Source organism: Paramormyrops kingsleyae, chromosome 1, assembly GCF_048594095.1.
Source record: "Paramormyrops kingsleyae isolate MSU_618 chromosome 1, PKINGS_0.4, whole genome shotgun sequence".
Taxonomy (NCBI): Eukaryota; Metazoa; Chordata; class Actinopteri; order Osteoglossiformes; family Mormyridae; genus Paramormyrops; species Paramormyrops kingsleyae.
The window spans coordinates 43,664,308-43,690,478 of NC_132797.1; the positions used below are offsets into that span (position 1 = coordinate 43,664,308).

The window sequence follows — 26,171 nt, forward strand, 5'->3', positions numbered from 1 at the left end:
ACAGCAGTCAAGTAATACATCACAGACTGGCACTTGGCAAAGCTGCAATAAAATACGGATAAATTAAGCCTGGATTTCCATTTGAAACACAAATAACCTAACTAAAGCTACATTATTTTAGGAATATTATCAGATTGTGTTGAAATTATGAACATTACAAATAAAAAAAAAATAATGCTAGGAAAAGGTGAATGAAGAATAGGAAGAGAATGACCAGCAACAGGATGGATGGACCCAATCATCGAAACCATGATTTTGCCATTGGCAAGTCCAAAGAACCAGACAGAAGTATATATGGTCAATATTGATTTGACAATAGCAGTTTAATTGCAATTTAGCATAAGTGAAATAAAAATGTAATACACTGCTTAAAAAAATGAAAGGATCACTTTTCAATAACAGTACAGCATCAAGTCAATTAAACTTCTGGGATATTGATCTAGTCAGTGAAAAGGGGGCTGTTAATCAGTTAATACTTTGGTATTAATTCAATTAACAACAGGTGCACTAGAGGGGCAACAATGACCACCCCAAAACAGGAATGGTTTAACAGGTGGAGGCTACTGACACGTTTCCTTCCTCATCTTTTCTGACTTTTTCCACTAGTTTTGCATTTGGCTACAGTCAGTGTCACTACTGGTAGCATGAGCAGATACTTGGACAATACAGAGGTTGCAATACAGGTACTCCAGCTCCTCCAGAATGGCACATCAATATGTGCCTTTGCCAAAAGGTTTGCTGTGCCTCCCAGCACAGTCTCAAGGGCATGAAGGAGATTCCAGGAGACAGGCAGTTACTCTAGGAGAGCTGGACAGTAGTGATGCACGGGGTTTTCGGGCATACATTTTTAAAATATCGTGGGTGCCCCGCGCATCACTATGATGATAAGTATAATATTGTCGTGCCGAGTGGGGAGGGAACGGAGACAAAGGCGCAGACATTAGGGTATCGGGGAATAGGGGGTTTAATTACAGGTAAGGCAGGCAAAACGCAGACGGACAATACAATTACCGGACTGGGGAAACAAACTGAAACGCGGAATAAATACAGAGGACTAATGACAACAACCAGAAACAGCTGATCAGGAGGATCCCACACTAGGTTAACGAGGGGGCGTGGCACACGGAAGGAGCGGACGATCAGGGCAGGACAATTACTATCTGAAACTGCAAGCAAGCAAACTTGTGGGTTTTTGAAAATTTTCTTGTGGTACTGGAAAAATTTTGGGAAAGTCATGGAAATTTATTCTGCCAGAACTGGGGGAACCCTGTTCAATGCGAATCTAGCACAAATCTATGCCATCTATGGGTTACAGTGTCACAAATGACACTTCATTGGTAGGTTCCATTGCAATACAGGCTCACTGGTGTTTTTTTTTTTTTTTTTTTTCCTCGGGTCGGTTTGGGGCGGATGTTAAATAAAGCCGACCGGTGCAACACCACTGGAAGTTCCTTAACCCATTAGCAGGACGGTGGAGCTCGATTGGCATTTGCCATAGAATACCAGAATTGGCAGGTACCACTGGCACCATGTACTTTTCACAGATGAGAGCAGATCACCTTGAGCACATGTGACAGATGCGAAAGGGTGTGGAGAAGCCGTGGAGAACAGTATGTTGCTTATAACTTCGTTCAGCATGACTGGTTTCATTGTGGGCCAGTGATGGTCTGGGGAGGAATTCATACCATTGACTGGCCCCCATGCTTGTGACCTAAATCCAATAGAACACCTCTGGGACATTATTTTTCAGTCCATCCGATACCACCAGGTTGCACTTCAGACTGTCCAGAAGGTCAGTGATGCCCCGGTCCAGATCTGGGAGGAGATCCCCCAGGACACCATCCGTCGTCTAATAAGAAGCATGCCTCAACATTGCTAGGTATGCTTACAACCACATGGGGGGCATACAAATTACTGAGTACGATTCTGAATTGCTGCAATGAAATTTCGGCAAAATGCACTAGCCTGCCGCATTATTTTCTTAGTTTGATTTTTGGGGTGTATGAATTCAGCCCTCTGTAGGGCTGAAACATTACATGATTATACAATTATAATATTTGTTATTATATAATGTTTGTTAATAATGTATATTACAGCTGTTAAGGGATGTTAGGATGTAAAGGTATACATGCATGATATCTATGAATGATTTCTGAATACTTAATGAATACATTATGAAGGTATACTGAACTTTATAAGAATGCAATATAACAGCATTATGAAGGTGCAGTTAATGTAAAGCGTTACCGTTTATTTCAACATTTGTTTTAATGTATTTTGATTTGGGATTTTTTTAAACAATATTTTATTCAATTTCAGTTGCAGTGTTAAGAATAGGACACGTTTTGCACAATTTAGAAAGATAAAGGAATATTTTTTAATAAATTTGTCTGCAGTTCATTCTGATAGAAAATCGTATTGTGAACTCAGAATCATGAATCATATCGAATTGTGAGTTGAGTGTATCGTTACATCCCTAATATCCAGCATGATTTTTTTTTCCCCATTGAGATGTGTTTTCAAAGTGTTCCTTTAATTTTTTTGAGCAGTGTATATTAAAAACAGTTAGTTGGAGTAGATCTCTTAATGCTTCATTTGTAGGGTTGAATGATGATTGACTAAAAAACCAATTGGATTTCATGATTACCAATATAGCACTGTATTAATTTTGATGAAAGGTTACGCATAAAATCCATAATGAACTAATTTAGAGAATTTTTTTAAATGTTCAGAAAATGTTATGTGCTTAGGGTAATGTTGAGGAACTTTATATCATGGTAGAATAAGAGAATTTAAACGAAATGACACAAGTGACAACCAAAGGCCAAAGACTTCATCTGTTTCTATAGAATTAATAAAGAAAAGCAAGTGTCAATTTCTAATGACATTTCATCTTTCTCTTTATAACATTGTTGAGTTGAATCAAGCCTCTCAACATATTAACCATTGCATAGTTAACAGATTCATGGCTTTTCGAGCTGTACTGCATCGATTTTCTTTTCTATTCTTCTTTTTATGCTGCTAAACTGTGACATTCAAGTGCTTTAGAAGGAGTCAGCTGTCAGCACAGTCTAGAATGTCTATGAATACATTTATGTTTTCACCATCAGATTTAATCCATCCACAATGCATATAGCAGAGTCTGACAGTGCGCAATCAATACATGAAGCCTTGAGGTAGAATTTGATCTCTAATCCTGGCAGTAGTCGAGCCTGGACAGGAATTAAACAGTTTTCACCGATATAAGAGTGCTCCCCCAAAAATGTGACAGTTAAAAATCCAGGCATTTAACTCCTTTTTAACACCAGAGTGGTATTGTGTGATCCTCATTAACCTAGGTACAATATCTGCAACAATCCACAAAAACTGTTTTTTTATGTATAAATAAAGGTGAATCAATATAGGCATTCTTAACCCTGTAAGAATTGTACCTGCACAAATTTACACAAATACTGTATATTGGTATCAATATACTTTGACTTTGCCTAATCAATGACCGGAACATCCAATCACATGTAGATCTCCACCTAAATGACTATACTGACTGAAAATGACAAAAAGTATTGTTCACTCCCCAGGAGCTTTTCACATACTATTGGGTTATAGTCTATACTTCTACATGCAGGTAGTAGAATTAGTGATTCTAATTTGCCCCATCATATATGATTGTGTGGTCTGGTCTTATTGATGGACTGGCATCTAATTGAAGGTGTCCCCAGCTTTGTGTATTATACTTGAAATAATTCCAGGCTTGCCATGAACGATGGATCTACACAACCTAAACTATTTTAAATATTACAAAATTCTGTATTACAAACTTCCTTCGTTAAGAACGCTCTTTTACTGCAATCTTGATCCAGCTGAGAACACCTGGATCATGCAACATTTTCCTTTTTTTTCTGGCAAATATTATTTAGGTCAGGGGTGTGGAACCTCTTCCATGCAGGGCTGGTGTGGGTGCGGGTTTTTGGGCTGTTCTCTTAATCAGCCAGCAACAGTGGGTCCCCAGGACTGGAGTTGAGATCCACTGTTTTATTGGATGGAGAGGTCATCCCAAAAACCCCACCCACACAGGTCCTAAAAGGAATAGGTTCCCCACCCCTGGTTTAAGCCCTGTCAGTTTGCATGAGTGCTGTTCATCTCAATGTACAGTGGTACCTTGGTTTACGAGCATAATTCGTTCCGGAAACATGCTTGTAATCCAAAGCACTCGTATATCAAAGCGAATTTTCCCATTAGAAATAATGGAAACTCATATGATCCGTTCCACAACTCAAAAATATTCATATAAAAATTATTAATACAAAATATAAAGTAAAAATACATAAAACAAATTAACCTGCGCTTTACCTTTGAAAAGAATCGTGGATGGTGTGAGGGAGACGAGAGAGGAGAAGAGGAGGGTTATTTTGTAGGACGACTTTCACTATAATTAACGGAATCACTGCTATCTGTTGGCTCACTGGAATCTTTTTCTGTTTGTGCGACTTTAACAAGGAACCCATCCAATGACAGCATCTTTTGCCTCCTTTTCGATTTCGCAAAAATGTGGACATTGCATTGTCATTAAACAGATTCATCGCTTGCACTACTACGCCCTTATTCAGGTGGTGCTTTTCTACTAAATTTTGACTATACGAGTGAGGCATGCCGACTGAGACCGAGCATGGGAGACGATTACCCACAATTCCGCCGTGTGAGAAAGTGAATAACCATTGGTTCAGTTGTGATGATGTGCGCTCGGCGTCAAAACAAGAAGTGCATGCATGCACTTCCTGTTTTGAAGCCGAGCGCACGTAAAAACAAGAAAAACAAGGAGCGCATGTGTGCCATATGATTTTTGATGATACTTGGCGCTCGTAAACCAGGACTTGCTCAGTTTCCAAGTCAAAATTTATTAAAAATCTTTGCTTGTCTTGCGGAACACTCGTAAACCGCGTTACTCGTAATCCGAGGTTCCACTGTATTGCCAAAAAATCACAATCTGATTTGAGTCCAGGCTTCACCAAGGCCACTCTAGGACATTGAACTACACTCAAAAAAATCAACCAGGGCATGTGTTTGATTAGCAAAGTAGTAATATGTTTACCTTATATGAATAAATAATTTTTATGTTCTTTAAATGTTTCATTGTTTTTGACTCAGAGAAAATTCTGATGAGTTAAATTCATTCATGGCAATCCAATGAGAATGAGGTCCATCAAACCAATGACTCTGATATCGTCAGCTATTGCGCATGCTCTACGTCCACCAGATGCGGAAAAGTCTGTTGAGACATTAACGAGCGCGCGTGGAGTGAATCCTTTGGCATACTTAACAGTGAGGTAAGTAATTAACATATCTTTTGATTAATTTATTTAAGTTAGTAGTGTGAGAGATAAATAGTAGTTTCTTAGAAATATCTGAGTAATTTTTGTGAGTTTTATTTTGTTGCTGTCAACTCTGAATGAGGTGTGTTTCATGGTTATCTGCATGGTTAGGACTTTTTTATCTCTGGGGTTTGCTGACTGAGTAGCGCGATGTCGGCGGGAAAGCCATGTAGAGCCGTAACGTTTTCACATATAACGCCGTTAATTAAGGGTTACTTTCTACTTAACCAGAGTTGGTGGTTGTTGGAACAGTGGAAAGACTAACCAAAATGGTTTTGGTGATTTTGAAGTGTTTTATGATGCTCTACCTAAAATTGCTGTTTTTGTCAGTGGAGTTTGGTGGCTTTGAGGCGTGCACTATAGTGGAGGACAATAGCATTAACTTAGTGAATGAAGGGTTAAATTCAACTAAACCAAAGTTATGGGGAAATAATAACAAGGAGCAAGATAAACTCTATCACAGTAATTGCATGTGCATTTTCTTTTTCTGTAATATCCTCACTTAGTTTTTGAATTCAGAATTGTTTAGGTGGAATATTGTTCGAGTCATTGTTTCTCTGCTCTCTGGTGCTCTGCATTAAGGCTGACTAATAGTCTTCACATTTCAGTGTATGTAGATATTAACATAAATTCATCAGAGTTAATAAATAATTTAAGCATAATATCCCACACACACCCTGGCCTATAGCTGGTAGAAATGGCGCTATCCTGCGGCTTACAAGATAAAAGCATATGGTACCAAAGCGAGTTCAATAGTCTTTAAAATAATAAAATACATTAATTTATTAATTTACTGGTTTAAATGCGTTTTGAGGATAATAAAACTTTTAACGCTGTAATTTTAACGGGGTCACTGGACGCGTCAAGCTTTTCTAGCTAGAGAGGAAAGAGGGTCTGGCAGTTTTAAATGGTAAAAGCAGTAGCTGTGTATTGTTAGCAGGGTGTTTTTAAACAAAATACACTATTTCACATCGGTAAAAACACAGCCATCCTGTTTTTAGTCTTATGAAAGGTCTTTAAGGACCCTCCAATTCTGGTTGCCGTTAGGGAAATGAGGAAACAGCTTTTGCACAAAGTGTCTGCTTTGAAATAAATGAAACAGAACTTTGACTTAATAATGCAGTTCAGCCTCATAGCTGAAACGAGGGACTGTGAAGACTTTGGCAAGTTATACTTGACTGATAGGATTGTGACTGTTGCAAAGACCCCATCCTCATATAAACTATTAATAGTGTTGAGCCAATTTTTCCTGGCCATTTAAGAAAGGCAGCAAGGTTTTTTATACCTTTAAACATAAACAAAAACCGTTAATGTTTTTTCTTTAAAATTTACAAGTCTATTTCTGTCTGTTTTTTTCACAATGAGGCTAGTGAACGTCTAAGTTAGTGTGTTTTGGGGACTTGGATACACATCCACAGACAGAACCACCGGTGTGTGTGTTTGTGCGCATGAGCATGAACAAACATTTACTGAAAAAAGTGTGTTTATTAAAATAACTAAGTCTTTATTCTAGGGATGTAACGGTATTGTAAATACCGTCGTACCGCAATAACAAATTTTTTCGATACTACAGTGGTCGCATGACTCGATAAAACGATAGGTCTTCTGAGAAAAGTTTGCTCAGGCGAATGGAGTGAATGGGAGGTAGCGGGAACTACAATTCCCATCAGCCCAGGCATGGTCATCATTCTTTGCGGTCTGTTGTCGCTACAGATCCAGTAATGCGGGTGCTGCTTGTAGCGGCGAAGGAAAAGAGATGGAAATGGTCGAACCTAAAGCGGGTTTTAAATCGGATGTTTGGAAGCATTTCGGTTTCTCTCTGAAAAGAAACGAGAAAGGAGAAAAGGTGACAGACAAAGAAAATACGGTATGCAGGCACTGCCAGACTGTGGTGAAATACAAGTCGGGGAATATGACTAACATGAGGAGCCATTTGTTAAATCATCACTTCGAAAAGTTACGTGAAGATACGAGGAGCAAAATCCAGTCGGGCCAAAAGACTATAAAAGAAGCGTTTATAGCCTCACTCCCCCACAACAGTGCGAAAGCACAAGAAATCACAAGATGCATTAGTGAATATATAGCCAAAGACCTACGCCCCTTTTCGGTGGTGGATAATGAAGGTTTTAAGAGGTTAGCAAACATGCTGGAGCCAAAGTATAAAATCCCGTCACGGCCACACTTTTACCAGCTCTTTACAAAGAGACAAGGGCGAAAGTTGCACAGAGCCTCAAACAAGCAGAGTGCATCTCAATCACCACAGATGGGTGGACTTCACGAGCTACTCAGAGCTATGTTACCATCACAGCACATGCTATGACAAGTGAATGGGAGATAAAAACTTTTGTCCTACAGACACGGGTACTCTTTGAGTCACACACTGGACACAACATAGGCGAGGTGTTAAAATCGGCTGTTTCAGAGTGGGAGCTTGACATGATTTACAACAACAATCACCAGGGCATCGCTGTGGTTACTGACAACGCAAGAAACATGGGTGTAGCGGTGAAAGAGGCTGGTCTGTCCCCACATATAAAGTGTTTTGCTCACACCTTAAACCTTGCGTCCCAGGTAGGTTTGAAGATAAACCGTGTCAGTCGTCTGCTTGGCAGAGTGAGGCGTGTAGCAGCGTTTTTTCACCGCAGTTCAACTGCAACAGCTGTGCCTACCTCCAAGCAGCAAATGTTAAACCTACAAGTACATAAAATGATAATGGATGTAGTAACTAGGTGGAACAGCTCACTTGACATGATTGAGCGCTACCTGGAGCAACAACAGGCAATTGCTGCAGCCCTACTGAGTTCTGAAGTCAGGCGCAATGCACGTGAAATAGACACTCTAGACGCAGCTGACATCGCAGATGCTGAGGACATCGTTAAACTTCTCACACCCTTGAAAAAAGCAACAACTGTGCTGTGCGACGAATCTCGACCAACAATCTCTCTTATCATGCCTCTCAAACACATGATTCAAGTGAGCATGGCACCGTGTGATGTAGACTCAAACACCGTCTCTCAAATGAAGGCAGCAATACTGAATGATTTGGCAGACCGTTACCAAGGGGAGCAAGCAGAGTTTCTGTATGAGAGCAGTGCGTTGGACCCCCGGTTCCGGGCCCTCCCCCATCTGAATAACAGCGAAAGGGATGAAATTTTCAACAGGCTCAAGTTAAAAGCAACACAGATGCAGAACCAGGTATTTGTTTAAAAATACTTTGTGTGTGTGACTTTTTTAGAGTTCCCAATATTTACAAAAATTATGTGTGCGTGTCTAACATTTAAAATTTTTGTAACTCTGCTTGCTTCTGCAGAACCCTAGTGAAGAGGAAGGTGCAGCACCAGGCAGCCATGAACATGTAGCTGGACACTCAAAAACTGACCTGCCACAAAAAGCAAATGCTGTGGGAGGTGTCTCTCCTCCATCCTATTCTTGAAGATCTCCTTGGGGATTCTTTTAGTCAAGGGGACAGCAGAACACAGCACACTGCTCAGATTGATGCAGACATTGACTTGTACCGCAGAGACCTCTATCTCACTCATGGCTTGTCCTCTCGAGTGGTGGAAAGACAATGCACAACGTTACCCACTGCTGTCAACCTTGGCCAAGTCATATCTCTCTGTCCCAGCAATCTCAGTCCCAAGTCAGAGGGTTTTTTCTGTTGCAGGGGACATTGTAAATGCCCAGAGATCCCAGCTTTTACCAGATAATGTTTATATGCTAATTTTCCTTAAAAAAATAAGTGAGTGTGTGAGTGAATGAAATACTCATTCAGCACATGGGCCAGCTGCAATAAGTAGGCTGCTATTTTTATTTTTTCTGAGTTTTCAAGAATATTAAATTGAAACTTTATTTTTTTACATGGTTTAATAATTTTTTGTTATTAAAATTGAAAAATTGAAGTTCCTGTTTCAAAGTTTACAGATAGATGGCTAATTTGTATGCCATTGATATGTTCAGTGTTCATGTAAACTGTTTAATAAACACTTCTGGCACTTTTTTCGAGTTCATTAGTTTTGTTTTTCCTGTAAATGATTCAATAAATACCGTACCGTGCCATTCATACCGAGGTATTACCGTACCGTTGACACTGTTGAATTTGGACTATGTTTCATTAACTATTAAGCAGGCTGCATCTCAGTTACCATTGTCAACTTAACATGGTACTCCAGCAAGCATCTCAAATCAAGCTTGTAGATGATATAAGCAGGGGTTGTGGGGACACCCTGTAGGATGTCTGACATTTACTGAAGGATGTCTTTATTAAAACAACTAAGGCATTATTCTTTAAAGTTTTTAATGTGTATTTGACGCATGATGCTAAATGCAGCTTACTAGTTCCTATTAAATGTAATTAAATAACCATGTCCACCTTCTTTAAAATAACAAAAATATATCCTAAATTCTTACACACTTGCCTGATTCGACAGTTCCTACACCCCCCTACCCTTCCATGGCTTGTGAGATAAGAAAGCCCCCCTTCTGTCTGTCTGGTCGATCATTTCTAGCTGCTATTTAGGTTCTTCCTCAAATCTTGTTGCCTAAATGACTTATATCACACTCATACTAATTTAAAATTTCGCTATAATAAAACGATCCTTATACATTTTAAGAAAAAACGTAAACTATATATATCTGGTATTTTTTGATTCAGTTTGATTATCAAACTCTAAAGGCCAACCCTTGGGTGCGCGCTTGTGCGCATGTGCGGGGCTTTGCTGTGTGTGTGTGTGTGTGTGTGTAGGGTGTACATCTTGCATCTGAAGTTAAGGTTATATTGTATACCAATTTAAAGTAACACATTTTTGTTTGCCTATTTAACAAATACATCTAAAGTTTTTATACCATCAAACATTAACAAAAACCGTTAATGTCTTTTCTTTAAAATTTACAGGTCTATTTCTGTCTGTTTTTTTGCAATAATTAAGTTAGTGAACGACTAAGTTAGTGTGTTATGGGGGCTTGGATACACATCGCGGTCCTATATTTTCACAGACCTAAAGTTAAACTCTAAAGCACCTGACCATTGGTGTGTGTGTGTGTGTGCGTGTGTGTGTGTGTGTGTGTGCTTGTGCACATGAGCATGAACAAACATTTACTGAAAAAAAACTTATTTATTAAAATAACTAAGGCTTTATTCTGTCAAAATTAAAAAGAAAAATAACGCCAGCGGATAAACGGGGCGTTATATACGGTGGCCGAGAGCAAACACACGAACGCGCTGCAAACACAAAAACGCGCTGCAAATACCAGGGACCACAACGGAAATGTTTCAGGGGGACCTCAAAAAGTGACGAACCCATCTGGGAGCTGATTATTTGTTCAGTGGCTTTTGGTCAGAGCAGAGGTGTTGTCCGTGAACTAAAAGGTGAGTGAAACATTATTTTAATGCTATGTTAGCTAGAGTTACTCTGAGAAAAACTGTAGGCAACAAGCAAGTAAACTACCCCCTGTTTTGACCTGATTTTAACCATTAAAGCACTGCAGAATTTTGTCATGAACTTTGAACGTTACATGTATTTGCATATATTTATTTAGATATTTATTGGCAATTAAGTTAATAACGTTCCACAGTTATATGTGTGATTCGTCAGATTAGTCTAATAATGTCCAATAGACCAATTAATGGTATGATCAGGATGTTAAAATAAACAAAAAAAACTCACCTTTTAGTTTACGGACAACACTTCTGCTCTGACCAAAAGCCACTGAACAAATACAGTCGAGCACGGTTATTACGATTTTCTGGGGCCGGCAGATTTCTTTCATTATAACCGAATTTCGTTATATCCATTTTCATGTAAGATTGCTATGTATTATGACTGATCGCTAGGCACATGTATTATGACTGTATAAAATAACACTGACCTTCTAGTTCTGTTTACTTTATGAAGCTTTGTTTCATGTAATGATCAAAATAAAACATCTTTTTTACTAGCAACGTGTATTTTGTAATTCAACAACCATTTAGTATGGACCACGAAATCGATAACATATTACATGGTGGTAGAACGCTACGCACCGAAAAAAGGTACATCTATCAGTTGAAAATGAACTCCCCACAGTGATTTTCTGAAAATATTTTAATCGCTATTATTTTCCTTATCAAACACAATCAGATTTCATTACAATTGGAGCCCCCATTAATAGAAAATTCAAAAAATACCCACAGATGTTACTGTAATCTTCTATTCGTAAGCGATATTTGGGCGCCATCGCATGAAGCGCAGACGGCTACTGCACAGACCATTTCGTGCTGCTGTTTAAATGAATCTTATATAGGAAGGTGCCAATACATAAACATCGGATCGGGAGTTGGGTGAATTGTACATTAGAAAGAACAGTTACTTGGGTTCATTATTCCAACTTAAATTCAACGTATGTTTTAAACAGAAATAATAAACGAGTCAAACTGACATATGTACATTGTAAAAAGCAAATTAAAACAATAAACAGCCTCTAACTTTGGAACTCTATTTACACAAAATGCTTAATGTCACAGTTTGTTTTCTTGCAGCTAATAAAAGTACATCTAAAAATCAATAAACAGGTACTGACTGCTGCTCGCTTTGGCTACGCGATTAAGCTGACGTCGGACTTATTTTAAACTATTAAACTTGGAATGATTGAGGCAAATCGTTATAACCGAATAAAAATTCATTGAAATACTTCTTTGGGGAAGACAGTAGACATCGTTATAGCCGAATTTTCGCTATAAAAGAATCGCTATATGCGTGTTTTCTTTAAGGAATTTAACATTACTGAAGGTCGGGGATTTGGAATCGAAGCGTTACAAGCGTGTTTTCGTCATAAGCCGAATCGTAATAACCGTGCTCGACTGTAATCAGCTCCCAGATGGGTTCGTCACTTTTTGAGGTCCCACTGAAATATTTCCGTTGTGGTCCCAGCTATTTGCAGCGCGTTTTTGTGTTTGCAGCGCGTTTTTGTGTTTGCAGCGCGTTCGTGTGTTTGCAGTGCATTTCCGTATTTGCAGCGCCTGTGTTGTCAAACTGATGGAGACGTTTTCTTAATTTGTTGTGGGTTTTTTTTCTGTTTGCATGTGTTTTCTGAAGTTGCAGCGCGTTGAGCTCTCTCGGCCACCGTAGTTATAGTCGATCTGTAGTCTCGCTGCATAATGGATTCAAGATTCAAGATTCAAAGAACTTTATTAATCCCAAAGGGAAATTGCTTTGTCTTGGTTATACAGTTGCTCTGATTAATTTACTGGGAAGAAAGGAAAAAAAAGGAAATAGTATAGGAAAAAGTATTAGAATGGAAAAATATAGATATAAAAATTTAAAGAAAAATACCAATAAGTAGAAGTAAAATATAATAAAATTAAATTAAATATAGCACACATGTTTAGTAATGCACTAGAAATGCCGTGTAGATAAGGAGAAATATTGCACAAATGTAATAGTCAGATATTGCACATGGAACATTAGTTAACAGTAGTGCTGTAAAATATTATTATTGAGCAGGAACTACACATAGTTCAAGTCCCGTACTGACAACATTACAAAGAAGAGTTATATATTTTAATGGCCATTGGGAGAAAAGATCTCCTGTGGCGCTCTGTAGAACACCTGGTCATAATCAGTCTCTGGCTGAAATTGCTCCTTTGATCGGAGAGAACTCTATATAGCGGGTGAGAAGGACTGTTCAGGATTGTGCGTGTTTTGGACAGGATCCTCCTCCTTGCCACAACATCAACAGAGTCCAGATCCATGCCCAGTACAGATCCGGCCCTTTTAATTACCTTATTCAGTCTGTTCCTGTCTGCTGCTTTCATGTTACAGCCCCAACAGACCACAGCATAAAAGACAACACTCGCCACAACCGATTCGTAAAACATCTGAAGAACGGTATTACAGATGTTGAATGATCTGAGCCTTCTCAGAAGGTGCAACCTGCTCTGTCCTTTCTTGTAGAGTGCCATAGTGTTAACTGACCAGTCCAGTTTGTTATCCAGATGCACTCCCAGGTATTTGTACTCTGAGACCATGTCCACTGTTTCACCCTGGACAGATATAGGAGTCACAGGGGTTCCACTCTTCCTAAAGTCGACCACTAGCTCCTTCGTCTTCTTGATGTTGAGTTGTAGATGGTTACGCTCACACCAGAAAACAAAGTCATCCACCACAGTCTGGTACTCGGAGATGTCACCGTCCTTAATACATCCCACCACCACAGAGTCGTCAGAGAACTTCTGTAGGTGGCATGATTCTGAATTATATTTAAAGTCTGATGTATAGATGGTGAAAAGAAACGGAGACAGAACAGTCCCCTGAGGAGCACCAGTACTGCAGCTCACTGTCAGATACACAGTTTTGTAAACGGACATACTGGGGACGACAGGTCAGGTAGTCCATTATCCAGGAGACCATGGGAGTGTCAATTTGCATGATCCTTAGTTTCTCCCCCAGTGCTGCCGGTTGTATGGTATTGAAGGCACTGGAGAAGTCGAAGAACATTACCCTAACACTGGTCCCCGGTTTATCTAGGTGGGAGTAGGTTCGGTGGAGCAAGTGTATAATAGCATCGTCTACTCCCAGGAGTGGCTGATAGGCAAACTGAAGAGGGTCAAGAGAAGACTCCACCCGGGAACGAAGTGTATCCAGGATAAGTCTCTCAAACACCTTCATAATATGTGATGTTAGAGCGACGGGCCTGTAGTCAGTTTTCAGGATGACCGCTGGCATTGTTGAATGTGGACCATGTTTCATTAACTATCAAACAGGCTGCATCTCAGTTACCATTGTCAACGTAACATGGTACTCCAGCAAGGCATTATTCTTTAAAGTTTTTAATGTGTATTTGATGCATGATGCTAAATGCAGCTTACTAGTTCCTATAAAATGTAATTAAATAACCATGTCCTCCTTCTTTAAAATAAAAATATATCCTAAATTCTTACCCCCCTTGCCTGATTCCACAATTCCTACTGTACACCCCCCGCACTAACTGTCACCCCTCCCATCCTTCCATGGCTTGTGAGATAAGAAAGGACACTTCTGCCTGCCTGGTCGGTCATTTCTAGCCGCTATTTAGGTTATTCCTCAATTCTAATTACCTAAATGATTTATATCACACTCATAATAATTAAAAATTTCACTATAACAAAACGATCCTTATATACTTTTTAAGAAAAAACATAAACTATATATGTCTGGTGTTTTTTCATTGAGTTTGATTATCAATCTCTAAAGGCCAACATTTTTGTTTGCCTATTTAACAAATACATCTAAAGTTTTTATACCTTCAAACATTAACAAAAACCGTTCATGTCTTTTCTTTAAAATTTACAAATCTATTTCTGTCTGTTTTTTCGCGATAAGTATTAGTGAATGACTAAGTTAGTGTGTTACAGGGGCTTGGATATACATCGCAATCACCAACCTAAAGTTAAACTCTAAAGCCCCTGACCACCAGTGTGTGTGTTTGTGCACATGAGCGTGAACAAACATTTACTGAAAAAACCTGTTTATTAAAATAACTAAGGCTTTACCCTGTTAAAGTTTTTAAAAATGTGTTTTTGATGCTTGTTACTAAATGCTGCTTACTAGTTCCTATCCGGGGTGCTCCCCCCAGAGACAGCGGGCAAGGTCAGTGACAATCTTCCTGACATAAACATGTTGCGATAATATATGTTACCCGTCAGCGGCATGTATAATGACTGTGTTCCGCGGCGCGTGTGGGGAAATATGCTTAAATTATTTATTAATTCCCCGTGCTGTAAAACATTGCTTGACCATATCATTTCACACCTAAAACATGATGACAGGTCTTTTGCCGTTAGAAAATAACGCATTTGCTTAAAATAACACATCGACAAACACAACAGATGTTTTTAATCCCTTCAATTATTAAAATAACTAAGGTATTATTCTAGTTTTAAAAATGTTTTGAAGTATGTAGCTAAATACCGCTCACTATAGTTCCTATCCGGGACTACGGTGCCATCTCTGGATCGAACGTCCTCCTTGCGGTGCCTTGTTTTATGAAATCTGCCTAACTTTGTCGGTTACCTTCCATATTGGAATCTTCAAGATGTTTTGATGTATGTTGCTAAACACCACTCACTAGTTCCTACAGCTATTAAATGTAATTAAATAAACCGGGGCATCTTATTTAAAATAAAACTAACAAAATACACCTAAATTGTTTTATTCCTTAAATCTTATTGGTTTAAAAAATTATACTAATGTGTCATACAGCCGTTTAAGTTTAAGTTATGGCCACTGATTAAAGAATTGTAGTTAGATACTTTATCAAACCCCACAGCGGGGTATGCGGGCCTATGCCACAGCCCTAGAGCTGTGGTGTCAGAGATCGACTTTTATTTAAATTAGAAATATATTATTTTATACTATTTACAAATAAGACAGATTAATAAATAGGGGTAATGTGCTTTCTGCCAGGATGGGGCTGCAGGCTGTGTGCTTCTCACACCCAGGACCAGCGGTTAAACAGCGTCCATTTTGTTTCATTGATGCCTCCTTCTCATGGGCTTATCGCTCTTGACTCCAAAAGCTCTTGCGCCAACGCCCCGTTCCCCCACTGTGACCATTAGCTGACCGACATATCTAGACATGCAATACGCATAAATCCCCCCTAAAAACAGGATGGCTGTGTTTTTAACGATGTGAAATAGTGTTTTTTGTTTAAAAACACCTCATTAACAATACACAGCTACTGCTTTTACCATTTAAAACTGCCAGACCATCTTTCCTCTCTAGCTAGAAAAGCTGGACGCATCTGGTGACCCCGTTAAAATTACACCGTTAAAAGTTTTATTATCCTTAAAACGCATTTAAACCAGTACATTAATAAATTTATGTATTTTATTATTTTAAAGACTATTGAACCCGCTTTGGTACCATATGCTTTTATCTTGTAGGCCGCTGGATAGAGCCATTTCTACCAGCTATAGGCCAGGGTGTGTGTGTGTGGGATATTATGATTAAATTATTTATTAATTATCATTTGCTATATGCTTTATAACACATCTTATACTTATTTTACACATTTTTACTTATTTTATACACACTTAAAAATTCAAAAAACTAGTTGCTTCAGCTGTTTTCAATAAATGATAGTGGTGTGTGGGGATTGTGGCTCTACGCACAAGCGCGACATGGAGAGAGCGAAAGCCATTTTAACAAGGATTGGCCGCGTTATTCCTTGATTCTTCTTGTTATTTTATCACATTAGCAGAAAAGTGCTTCATTACTTAAAAAACGTTATGGTTAAAGGGGTTTATTTGAAATAACAGGCGCACCGTTGGTGCCGCCATTTTGAAATGGGATGTCTGCGTGAGTGCGCCTGCGCGAGCCAAAGCTCGCCCAGGTCGTCAAATCGCCCGCATTATTCGAACAGAGCGCACGCACATGGCCGAGCTGTGGGGCTAAATGTTTGCTGGTTAAATGTTTTCTTCAACCTAACATTGGTAAATACCGCTAAAAGTTTTTCTTCTTTTTTTAAACATGTTGGTTAAATGTAATGAGTTTAAGTGCTTTCTTCTTTTAAAACGACGTGCTGTATGTTAATTGGTACCGCTTGTGCTTGTTTAAACTCCGCATTTTCTCTTCTGACAGGGCTTTGTTCGGGCATGTTTGTACTTGTTTAAATTCCGCCTGCTTTTCTCTCTTTTAAAAAAATAACAATTTTTTTCTTGTTTAAACATTTTGGTGCTTCTTTTAAAATACGCCAGGGCGCTTTTGTCTACTGCGGACGGAACCCCGCTGGACGTGTGTGCGCTAGCTTACGTTCATCCTGCTATATGTTTTATTATTCCTTAAAATGTAATTAAAAATAACACATTAATAATTAATAATTAATTTATTCTACTAAAGTTTAACGGCAACCCTTATCTCCCAAAACCATATTTCCCCCCTTATCAGCAACATATGGCATAAGCATTTATGATACCATATGGACATAACCCTTGATCAATCAGAGCAAGGGATACACCCCCTCCCGCTTATGACAATTCACCCAACTCCCGATCCGATGTTTATGTATTGGCACCTTTAGGCTCCTCCCAAGGTACCACTTAACCTTTTTTGTTGATTTTTTAAACTAATCAGTCATTAACTAAAAGGATGCAAGACAAATCTGTAAAAAGCACTATTCGCTTGTACTTTCCCAGTTACAATTTTCTAGAGGCCAGGTGACATCAAATTATTGTTGATTGCCTTAATTGTTGACATGAGAATTTGACCCATGTATACACACTCACACAATATTCGATGAGTGCATCTTTATTTTTTAAATATTTGTCCAGGTCAACATGATGGCCCAGCCCATAAGACTGAGGATCAAACTCAGAGAAGATGATGCCAGGAAAGTTTTGCACTGAATTGCACTGGTTCAGGGATTCAGAATAGAATCAATGACCATATACTGACAATGAAAATGGAGAAGACTTTCTCATACAGAAGGCAAGAAGTTATTCAAGGACAGCCCTTGATTGCAGACTTAAAAAGCAGATGGCCAGCTCTGTTCACTCAGAAAGAGGTGCATGTCCTATATGTAAGGCTTTATGCCCCAAGAATGTGTTATATAGTGATGCCCAGTTGTTTCTCTCTTCACTAAGGCCTCGTCCACATAGACATTCGAAATGAACGCCCTCCGAACGGCATACGTGTTTTTCCTGCGTTTTGTAGCTGCGTTCGATTGCCGTTTCACTGGCGTTCGCTTGACGCTGTTTAACACCAGCCTGACGCCCAATCTGTAGTCTCGTGTTTTTACCTGTGGGGGCAGTAATTACTTTTAAGTAGGGATGCACCGAAATGAAATTCTTGGCCGAAGCCGAAGCCGAATAATAATGAAATGCTTGGCCGAAGGCCGAATACCGAACGCGGTGTTTCGCATTTTTTTCCATTTATTTTGCCAATTTTTTCACCATTACAATAATTAAATAGTAAAAATTTGCTAGGACTGGGAGGAGCTACTTTCCTTTTCGCTGCTGCTGTTGCCGTAGCCGCCGCCGTGTCTTTCTCGTACTCTGCATGATGTTCGGGGTGTCTTGATTTTAAGTGATAAATTAAACTTGAAGTGGTGTATGTTTTTGCAGATGCACCCCCTCTGGACAATTCAGCAGAACAGTGTCTGCAAACGGCCGTTTTTGCCTCTTTCTCTGACACTTTAAAGTGCTTCCACACTGCTGACATGTTTGCTGCATAAAGCGCGCGCCTCTCACTCTAACCGGGTTACTATTTGATCGCGTCATTAAAAACGTCATTGTTCGGCAAAATTTATTCTGCCTTTTTACTTATTCGGCCGAACACCGAAAGTGCTTTTTTTGGCTATTTTCGGCCAAATAATTTCGGTTGCCGAACATTCGGTGCATCCCTACTTTTAAGGTTTCTAATGTATATTTCGAGATTTAAACAAGATGACGAAATCACATTGTAAAGTTCTAGTTTTACATTTAAAAATGACTTTCAAACGTGCATAATTTGCGTCTTTCATTTTCAGTTTTTTTGTGATTTTTTTCGGGTTCGGTGTGTGTATTTCAGCCGCCGTTTTCTGAGTATGTCGCATGGGTAATAAGTAGCCAAAGTTATGCTGTACTCTCGAATCCATCCATAATTGTTGAGGTATTGGAGAGAAGCGGGGTTTATATATTAATTGCTTAAATTTGGGGGGATCAGCTGCAGTGTGTAAACTAATTTTTAAGCTAGAGGTCCAAGATGCATTTATGTAAATTTTATTTACATCCACACATCCATCAATCTCGATCCCCACTGCTTATCCTGATCGGGGTTGCAAGGATTTATGATAATTACGACCGTAATTGCAATAACACTATAATTATTTATATCACATGATTTTATGCTGAAATATTTCTACAGCTTTTGTACTTTCGTATTAACTGCAGTTTAACCCTATGAGTAAAGACAGTTGAAAAGAGAAAGCAGATACGGCACATCAGTTGAATGAGTTTTTCCTTATAGATGTCCAAATTTCCAGTTGCCTACTGAGATTCTTAAATTGGTATTTTAAGCGAAAATATTAGCACCAGTTGATCCGTCGGTTTGGGTTACTCGTAATATCGGTATTGTACCAGCAGCTGATTAACTCACTGCTGGTACAATACCGATATTATGAGTATCACATTTTCCGTAAAATGTGGTTTCTCGCAGTTGCCGTACAGAATCATGGGACATAATCAGTCCTCCGGAACGCCATGTAAACGCAATAGCGTCGTTTTCCTCGCGTTTGTCGGGATTTTGACGGCAAGAAAATGTTGCATGCCGCGTTTATTTGACGCCACCTGAACGCGTAGCCGGCCGAACGCCGGTGCTGAATGCCCGTGTGGTCGCTTTGATTTGCTCCAATGAGCAGAAAAACAGTCGGCGTACATTCGGCGCTCACCTGTGCCACGAACGCCAGAAAAACGCCTGGTACAGACGTCCGTGTGAACGAGGCCTAGTATTGATATAATATAGTGATCAAACCGCTAATAATTCCTGGTATGTCTTTCTCTGTTGCATATTCTGTTCTAACAGTGCTAGTCATAAGTGCATTGTTCATGTTTCTCAGAACAATTAAGGAATTCCTGCGTATATCGACTGTACCGCTGCTATCTACATTCTTTTCTGTGCTAGACTGATACACACCACGCATGATGGAGATCTTTCGATGCAAAGGTGGGGTGGCTGGAAGAAAAATGAGACACATCATGGTGGCCGTCTCCAAGGTTTGTGTTAAAATGGTTAGACCTGTGCTTATGAAGTACTTTTTATGTCCATATCATGACAATTTCATGAGCAAAAATATCTATACATATGGTAGGCAAAAGTCCTAAGATGTTTTTACCTAATCAAACACTTAATCATATTGTTATACCAATTACATAAGTGTCAGTCTGAGATTAATAAGTAATTGACAAAATCATATGGTTAATTTTGATCAGAATGAAAAAACAGTGTGTGTGGTTGCCTCATTTTGTGTCTGATTTGGTTGAGATAGATGAGTACTTGCCTTTTGGTCTCCTCTGACCTAAGTATTGTCTACCACAGTTCTTTATTCAAACTGCTGCCTAAAAGCTAAATATTTTCATAATAGATTCCCTTTTTCCCCAGGATGACATAATACGTACAAGACGGCCATGCATCCTCAAGTCCTTGTGCGTCTACCTGAACGAAGACCACGAGGAACATTTGAAGGAATACATGGTGAGTTACATTAACAAGGTGTGACAAAGATGTAGACTTATAGCACATATTTCATTCACACATTTACTTGTGTATTATATAATTTACTGCAGGAATTATGGGTAATAAATTTGATATATGGAAACGAGAGACATAGAATTTATTCTGTTTGCTAAACATATCAGTTTCCAAAACAATATTATTTTAATATATTTTGTAAAGAGCTGGGCAGGTGTTGTAAATAATTCATGCATATGGATAAAATGCCCCACCTAGTTCCTATAGGAAACTGCAGGTGGTCTTTGAATGTTGTGTAGGCAATGGTAGGCCACTTTTATGCAATTGTCTTGATGTGGTTGACTGAGCTTTTATAGCGATCATTGGTCTCTGTTACTTCCCTCTTTATTTCTACAGTTAATTCTCTCATTGCTCACTGTGATGTCCAAACTTAGATTTCACTTTTTAGTATTTGGTGCATCTGTATTATTCTTGTACATCTCTAATTGTACTGAGTTAATTTAAATAATAATAATAATAATAATAATAATAATAATTAATAAATAAAATAAAAATAAATTTAATAAAATTGGAAATGTTTTTATAATGTTATGATCAGCAATCAGCATATTCATCTTTTTTTGCTCCCATATCTAGACTCAAACAAATGTATTTATTATAATATTTTACTTCACAGAACCCTGAGGCCATGGAGCAAACTGTGATGGGAGTGTATGTCATACAGCAGGAGGGTGCAGAGCCTGGAGATGACCCAGAGAACACTGGTGTCCTGATTGAAGGTGTGGAGGTTCTCACTGGTTTGAGGAGCATCACGATTGCTTGTGCTCTGTTATTTGGACTGATATACTGTCTGAACCTAAGCTACCCACTGGAGCTGAAATGCACTTTTGAAGTCCTGCAAAAAGTTATCATGAATCTGGATGGGCAGAGGTTTTCATCAGTTCCTAAAAAACAAGCTAATGGGGTGAATGAGCTTGAAACAGACTCATGGAAGCCAGATATTTTTCCATATCTCTGCAATGCAGATTTTTTTGTGTTTAACTTTGAAAGTTTTCAAAAATAGTTTCTGAGTGGAGCAGTCATACTCGAACTTGAACACACATTGAATGCTTTCTCCACATGTTAAATAGACTAAGGTCACCATTAATGGATACAGCCTGATTAAAATGTAGCACTAATTTACAAAGATTTGACATCTCAAGTTAGCAATGCAAGTGTTGAATGTTATAACAGTGCTTAAGATGGTGTTAAAATGCATATTGTTGGTTCCAATGCATATTTTATTACATTTTTACAAATAAGTTTTTAATCTGAATTGTTGCACTTAGATTTTTAAAACTTAAAATGAGGAGTCCTGCACAAATCCCAAAAGATTTAGTGCTATTATTTTTTGTTGGCAAAATATTCTACATTTGTTGAATGTTAAACCTAGCTTATATGACAGAAGTGCCCACATTTTGAAGGACTATTTCTGAACTGTAATTTCCCTCACATTTCCACAATATGGCAGCGTTGACATGATGATGATAGTTAAGATCTGGTGTAATGTTTAGTCCATGGGAAGTCAGCATGTCTTCATTGTTCTGGAAGTTCTGTAGTCTCCTACTTGCATTGCTGTTAATGAAAGATTCTAAATGTACCCGTCATTTACTCAGCTGGTCAGCTCAGCTTGATCTCTTAGCTTTGAACCACCCCTAAGAAGAGTGTGGTTGCAGTTTGGACAATTGATTTGCATTCTTGGGTGGTATGAAGGAAGTTATTGAGCCCAATGTGTTGGTGCTAATAAGTTTAGTATGAGATAGTTGAAGGGGAGAAAGCTGGGCTGAACTGGGATCCTGACAATTGTTTTAAGAAAAAAAGAGATGGCTTTGCAAGCTATTCTTTATGAATGTTTCAGTAATTGAATTAAAATGAATGTTTACATAAGCAATAAAAACACTAATTAAGGTAGCTGATTATGAGAAAGACCTTGGTGTGTATGTTGATGCTTCCATGTCTCATTCTCGCCAGTGCGGGGAAGCAATAAAAAAGGCCAATAGGATGTTGGGGTATATCTCCAGGTGTGTGGAGTTTAAGTCAAGGGAGGTAATGCTAAGATTATACAATTCCTTGGTGAGACCTCACCTAGAATATTGTGTACAGGTTTGGTCACCATACCTTAAAAAGGACATAGCGGCCTTAGAAAAGGTGCAGCGTAGGGCCACAAGAATGATTCCTGGTCTTAGAGGAATGTCATACGAGGAAAGGTTATTTGAGCTAAATCTGTTCAGCCTCAAGCAAAGGAGACTGAGGGGGGACATGATCCAGGTCTATAAGATTCTAACAGGTTTGGATGCTGTTCAACCGAATAGTTACTTCAGCATTAGTTCAAATACAAGAACTCGTGGCCATAGGTGGAAATTAGCGGGAGAACATTTCAAACTGGATTTAAGGAAGCACTTCTTTACACAGCTTGTAGTCAGAGTATGGAATAGTCTTCCTGATAACGTAGTGCAAGCTGAATCCTTGGGTTCCTTTAAATCAGAGCTAGATAAGATTTTAACAACTCTAAGCTATTAGTTAAGTTCTCCCCAAGCGAGCTCGATGGGCCGAATGGCCTCCTCTCGTTTGTATAGTTCTTATGTTCTTATGTTCTTAATTGAAACAAGATTGATGAATTACAGACAAAAGCTATATCAATTCATTCAAGAAGATTAATATTGTTATAACAGACAAAACATTTATTAGTTCATATAACAAGGCTGACTTTTGCTGTGCCAAAGTGTTTAATCAATATAAAATGAATTTAAATTCATTTAATTAGAATAACTTCGTACAAACATGTTAATTTAATAAAAGCCAAACTAATTGAATGTAAATTTTAGTTTATGTTACACTTGCAAACATATGTGGTGTTGAAACAATACAATCAAGATTGATATAACGTGATTTGCTTAGATGGAATATAAGTGGCAAGATAAAATTACGTTCATCCAATTAATTATTTTTTTGAGTGTACTTGATTTCAAGGCATTCAAATGTTGCTTTAGCTGTGTACTGTAGGTTGTTCTGCTGAAAGGAATTTGACTGTCCCCTTTGGTTTTTCAGACAATCATATTTACCTCATATTCACTTATACAGTGGAACCGCTGATTACGAGTAACGCGGTTTACGAGTGTTCCGCAAGACGAGCAATGATTTTTAATAAATTTTAACTTGGAAACTGAGCAAGTTCTGGTTTTTCGAGCGCCGAGTATCATCAAAAATCATATGGCACACATGCGCTCCTTGTTTTTACGTGCGCTCGGCTTCAAAACAGGAAGCGCATGCGTGCGCTTCTTGTTTTGATGCCGAACGCACGTCATCACAACTGAACCAATGGTTATTCACTTTCTCGCGCTGCGGAATTGTGGGTAATCGTCTTCCATGCTCTGTCTCAGTCGGCATGCCTCACTCGTATAGTCAAAATTTAGTAGAAAAGCACCACCTGAATAAGGGCGTAGCAGTGTGAGCGATGAATCTGTTTAACGACTGTCACGTAGGCAAGCGGGCAAGTGGAGAAGCAGGTGAGTGGAGCCATAGATACGGACAAACGGGGTTTATTCGGGGAGACAGAGCAGACGGCAACAGACATTACGAAACTTCAATGACAAATCTGACTCATACGGACTTAGACACGAACTAAATACACCAGACAGGCTGAACTGAACAAGCAACAGGTGATCACAAGCAGGAATTAACACGAGGTAATGAGGGGGGCGTGGCACACACGAGGATCGTACGAGCCGGACGTGACAACGACAATGCAATGTCCACTAGAGGTCGACCGATATATCGGGCCGATATTTAGCATTTTTTAATGTATCGGCATCGCCCGATATCCGAGTGCACTACGCCGGTTTTCAGACAGGCACGTCTGTGGGCCTTATTGTTGCTGTGGAACACGTGACCCATGCTGCCTTGTGCAGGACCACAGCCAGAAGTTTTGGAAGAGTCCTGGGATAAAATGGTAAGGCTTAAATTCTGATCTTTCAATGACCTGTTTATTTAAGTAGTTTGCTATGAAATGTTGCTTTAAAAGAAAACGCGAATTACGCTATTGGGAACTGGGGTAATGATAATGAGCCTTCAACCAACTGTAGCTTACAGGTAACATTAAGGATCATTTATTCTAATAGAGTTCGTTTTGTGTGCTTATTGGTGGGCTCACAGACGTTTTTTAATCGTTAAAAATCATTTTAATTGTTAACATTTTAATTATTACCATATCAGCCCGATGTTATCAGTTATGTTTTTTTTCTTGTGTCGGAGAGTTTCACTCTGTGAGTGTGTGGGGCGGAGCAGGCAGCTCTCAAATACTGCAGCGTGTGTGAGAGTTGCGTTACTCTGCCCTGATCACAGACAGCGCCGTCCTCGGAGACACAGAGCTGCTAAGAACAATGCATGGCGGAGAAAAGTGTTTGTTCGAAAGCGTGGTTACCATTTACTTGAGCTGATGCTGACAATGATCCTTCTGTGCAACTTTTTTTCATTTGAGACCGGAGATTCAAACAATTTGTCAGACGTCTAGATAAAAAGTGCATGACTTTGCGCAGTTAGTTTCCTCATTAAACATGTCTATCCTTTATACGGGCTTATACGTAGACAACGTCACAATCACTAGGGGCTTATGTTGTCCTTGCATACAAGGCTGTGCAATACGACAGTTATTTTATTTTATTTTCCGGGATCACTAGATTCTGATTGTGAATTTGGCTTTAAGCTATCTGTCTGCTAACAACAGAAACAACATGTTAGTGTACACTACTCATCATACCATGATGCACTTAGTGTTTTTTTTTTCTTCAAAATGTATTAGAGTGTAATTGTTTTAATGTGCATGGAATACTGGAATTGTAGAATGAATTGAAGATGAAGGTACTATAATAAAAATTCTAACCTAGCATTTATTCTTCTGTTTTAGTAATTGCTGTCTGATGGCTGAACAAAAATCTAATCCTGTATGGCAGCATTTCACAAAGCCAACACCAGGAAAAGCCAGGTGCAATATCTGCAGCAGACTGGTGAGCTTGGGAGCTGAAGAATGAGTTTGCTGCTAAAGAGATTCTGGTGCTGCTATCTTTATTGTTTATAAGTTTAAGTTGTTTATAAGTTGTATTGTGTTTTTGTTATTTAAGTTTATATTTAAATTTACACAAGTCAGTATTCAATAAATGCTAAGTTGAGAAATTTTGTGTATCGTTTGTTATTATTAATGTGATATTTTATCATGCAAATAGAGGGGAAAACGTCCAATTTTCGGCCAAAAAATATCGGCAGCATATATCGGCCATCGGCTGACCCTGACTCCTAAATATCGTCATCGGCATCGGCTATTGAAAAACCCATATCGGTCGACCTCTAATGTCCAAATTTTTGCGAAATCGAAAAGGAGGCTGTCATTGGATGGGTTCCTTGTTAAAGTCGCACAAACAGAAAAAGATTCCAGTGAGCCAACAGATAGCAGTGATTCCGTTAATTATAGTGAAAGTCGTCCTACAAAATAACCCTCCTCTTCTCTCTCGTCTCCCTCACACCATCCACGATTCTTTTCAAAGGTAAAGCGCAGCTTAATTTGTTTTATGTATTTGTACTTTATATTTTG

The 26,171-nt window shown here is 38.9% G+C and overlaps 1 protein-coding gene and 1 long non-coding RNA gene across 6 annotated transcripts in view; one reads left to right on the top strand and one right to left on the bottom strand.

Annotated features, from left to right (window-relative positions):
- Positions 1-26,171, bottom strand: part of LOC111838542 (protocadherin-9-like) — a 313,609-nt gene that overhangs the window by 259,691 nt on the left and 27,747 nt on the right. The gene's annotated exons all lie outside the window — the stretch shown is intronic.
- Positions 10,616-25,756, top strand: LOC140592543 (uncharacterized). Of its 3 annotated transcripts, none has more exons than XR_011992866.1 (5): positions 10,616-17,885; positions 19,982-20,073; positions 20,459-20,551; positions 21,225-24,536; positions 25,491-25,756. It is a non-coding gene; the product is annotated as an uncharacterized lncRNA (long non-coding RNA). The 3 variants fall into 3 exon arrangements; XR_011992867.1 differs by having other exon boundaries at positions 10,616-11,166; positions 17,653-17,885; positions 21,225-25,756; XR_011992862.1 differs by having other exon boundaries at positions 10,619-17,885; positions 21,225-25,756.